We start from the raw sequence: 3,894 nt of genomic DNA, 5'->3' as shown, positions 1-3,894 counted from the left end.
CTCCGTTTGCCAGGCGGATACGGGTTCCAGACTGAAGGCTACCTGTTCTCTGGTGCCCCCCGCCTCCCGCCGCGTCCCCAAGCTCCCCCTGCAGCCAGCTCCACTCCGATTGCTGAGCGTGCAGATTGGGTTCCAGACTGAAGGCTTTGTGTTCTTTTTTTTTTTTTTTTTTGAGACAGAGTTTCGCTCTTGTTACCCAGGCTGGAGTACAATGGCGCGATCTCGGCTCACCGCAACCTCCGCCTCCTGGGTTCAGGCAATTCTCCTGCCTCAGCCTCCTGAGTAGCTGGGATTACAGGCACGTGCCACCATGCCCAGCTAACTTTTTTGTATTTTTAGTAGAGACGGGGTTTCACCGTGTTGACCAGGTTGGTCTCGATCTCTTGACCTCGTAATCCACCCGCCTTGGCCTCCCAAAGTGCTGGGATTACAGGCTTGAGCCACTGCGCCCGGCCGGCTTTGTGTTCTTGGTGTTTATAGTGACCCCAGCAGGCCGGGATTACTGCGGCGACAGACAAGCAGCCTTGGTGCTATGGAGGAGCCCGGAGCTGCCCGTCAGCCGTACTTGGGGCTGGTCTTGGAGGAGCTAGGCAGGATTGTGGGAATACTGCCTGAAAGTGTGGAATCAGATTCTAATCCTTATGGTTTTCCATGGGAATTAATGATATGGGCAGCTATTGTTGGATTTTTGGCTGTTCCCCTTTTTTTGTGGAGAAGTTTTAGATCACTTAGGAGTCAGCTTCATGTGGGAAGAGAGAAAAAGCTTGCTGTAACGCTTTCTGGACTGATTGAACCAAAATGTAAACTACCTGAAAAATCTAGCCTTGTTCAAAAAGAGTATGAAGGCTATGAAATAGTTATTTTTAAAAAATGCCCGCTTTGAGAAGGAGGCAGCAGAAGCACATAGTTTGGAGGCAGCCTGTGAAAAGCTGAACAGCTCCAATTCTGAACTTGAGGACAAAATACGCTGTCTAGAAAAAGTTAAAAGAAGAGAAATCTAAGCATTCTGAACAAGACGAGTTGATGGCGAATATTTCAAAAAGGATACAGTCTGTACAAGATGAGTCAAAATCTCCCAAATCACAAATAGTTGAAGCCAAAATGACTTTCAAGATTTTCAAATGAATGGAGAACAACTGAAAATAGCAATGAAAGATGCTTTGAATGAAAATTCTCAACTTCAGGAAAGCCAGAAACAGCTTTTGCAAGAAGCTGAAGTATGGAAAGAACAAGTGAGTGAATTTAATAAACAGAAAATAACATTGGAAGACTCCAAAGTACACACAGAACAAGTTCTAGATGGTGAAGATGATCACATCAAGACTCCAAATGAACACTTGCTGGAGATGAAAGCTTGGGCTGCTATGCATGGAGAAGACAGAGCAGATGATAATAACTTGAAATTAGAGATGAACAGTCAATCAGAAAATGGTGCTTAGGTGAACCTCCAAAAGGAGCTTTGAAGAAACTGATTCATGCTGCTAAGTTACATGCTTCTTTACAAACTTTAATAGGAGAAAGGAACCAAATTTATATTCAGTTATCTGAAGTTGATAAAACAAAGAAAGAGCTTAGAAAGCATATTAAAAATCTTCAGATTGAACAAGCATCTTTGCAGTCAGAAAACACATATTTTGAAAGTGAAAATCAGAAGCTTGAAGAGAAACTTAAAGTAATGACTGAATTATATCAAGAAACTGCAATGAAACTTTACGGAAAATTATCAGTAGAGGAAAATTACCAGTTAGAGAAAAAAGAGAAAATTTCTAAAGTAGATGAAAAGATGAACTATACCACTAATGAGCTGGAGACCTATAGAAAGCAAGCCAAGGATCTTGAAGAAGAGTTGGAAAGAACAAGTCATTCTTATCAAAGGAAGATTATTCCCCACGGGAAAAAAGCACATGATAACTGGTTTGCAGCTCAGACTGCTGAAGGAAACCTCAAAGATTTAAGGAAAGAAAATGCTCATAACACACAAAAATTAACTAAAAGAGAGTTTCAATTTGAACTTTTACAAAAAGATCTTTAGGCACTTCATGTTCCAAATACAAAATACAGCCCGAGAGCATTACCCATATGTTACCCATATGAGAAGAGGACCTCCTTTCCCCCCATCTCCTCCAGGAACCGAGTTTGGAGTTTCTCCACGTGATTTTCCACCAAGAGATTTCCCAGGTCCACTATATGCTCCATTTCCAGTGAGAAATGTCTATCCACCGAGGGGTTTTCCTCCTTACTTTCCCCCAAGACCTGGATTTTTCCTCCCCACCCCCAAATTCTGAATGTAGATGGGAGATCTTTCAGGGTCAGTTCCGCCTTCAAGTGAGCCTGCTACTGAACATCCAGAACCACAGCAAGAACCCTGACAATATTTGTATCTTTCCCTTCAACAGTAATGCTGCCTGATCTCGAGGACCCGGAAACTCGGGAAACTGAGGAAGGAGAATTGCTTGAACCCAGGAGGCAGAGATTGCAGTGAGCTGAGATCGAGCCATTGCACTACAGCCTGGCTTTTCAAAAAAAAAAAAGCAGCATTTTAAGATAATCACTTTTAAATGTTAAAATAGATACCATTAGATACCATTAGTTAAATGTTAAAATACCACTTTTAAATGTTAAAATAGATACCATTAGTAAATTAATTGGTTAAATCTCATAGATATGCGTGTTTGTAATTTTAATTGAATTAGCAACCATGTTAAATGACAGGAAAGTTGCCTCCTATCTGCCTTTCTTTTCTCTTATTTATAGACATTGACCTTTGTTTAATCTCCAGCTGAATACTGTCAACAAATTGCAATGAGATATAATTCTCATGTTTGTGATTAGGGTTCAAACTTGTAAATAATAGCTTTATAATATTTTTAGATTGCATTTTCAAGACTCCTGGTAGCAATACTTCACTTTTAAGTTATAATTATATTTCACTGGAAATGTCTTCCTCTTTTCTTTAGAAGGGCTATTTCCTTACTTTTTTAGGAGTGTTTCAAAGCATATTTGAATATGTTTTTTTTTTTTTTACTTAAAAAGGTTAAAAATCAGCTTTTAGAGTGCATATATTTTTAAATTGCTTATAGAATGCAGACATTCGTTCTCAAAATGTAAGAATTTTAGCTTTTCAAGTTTCAGTTTTCATAAAACAGAAAAGGATACTTTTAGCCATCTGCATTTATTAGCTAAATCAATTTTAAGATGACCTATTTAGATAATTACAACTATTGAAAAGGTGTAATGAAGCATTGTTTTATTATTCATTGCTAAGATAGAAAAAGGGTAAAATAAAAAATGGAAATTGTTCATAGGGAGTTAGCAAGATGGGAAGCATAGGTTAATTTTTATGGTCCAAAGAAAAAGGAAGGCTTACATGGTCATTGATTATGGAGAGTAGAACCTGCAATCAGCAATGATTAGTGAAAAGGAAAATAGGAAATCTCCCCTTCATTTTGTTGCCAGCTATAAATTAGTTTCAGTCTGGCTTCCATGAATTCAAAATTTTCTGAGTGTCTCAAAAGATGTCCTGTGGTAGATGTAGGGGAAGAAAAATCATTTCCTCTATCCTCTTAGCTTCTGTGGCTGGGATCTTTGAATTAAACAGATAAAAGAAAGGTTAATAAGAGAAAAAGCATACAAATTTTATTTGATGTTAATTTTTGCATATACAAGGAGTCATTCATTGAAAAAAAGTGAAGGCCTGGAGTAAAGACCTGAAGAAGAGATTAGACCTGGAAGAGTTATATGCCCTTTTAACAAAGCATGAGAAATTGTAGAGACCTGACTAGACAAAGGAAAGGTGTTGGGGATTCTACAGGGTGTAAATTATGAGAAGATAAATACATGCTGTAAATTAATGGAAGATAATAGTTATTTTGTAAGGTTTTATTTGTGTGGGTT

At 38.4% G+C, this 3,894-nt stretch overlaps 1 pseudogene; it reads left to right on the top strand.

Moving 5' to 3' along the window:
• Window positions 1–1,121: 1,121 nt before the first annotated feature.
• On the top strand, window positions 1,122–2,032 carry LOC116539371 (annotated as a pseudogene).
• Window positions 2,033–3,894: the final 1,862 nt, after the last annotated feature.

Source organism: Sapajus apella, unplaced genomic scaffold (genome assembly GCF_009761245.1).
Source record: "Sapajus apella isolate SASKATOON/1434 unplaced genomic scaffold, GSC_monkey_1.0 scaffold128, whole genome shotgun sequence".
In the NCBI taxonomy this organism is placed as follows: Eukaryota; Metazoa; Chordata; class Mammalia; order Primates; family Cebidae; genus Sapajus; species Sapajus apella.
Note: the sequence above shows the minus strand (reverse complement) of the source record. Positions and strands in the feature narration are given on the sequence as shown.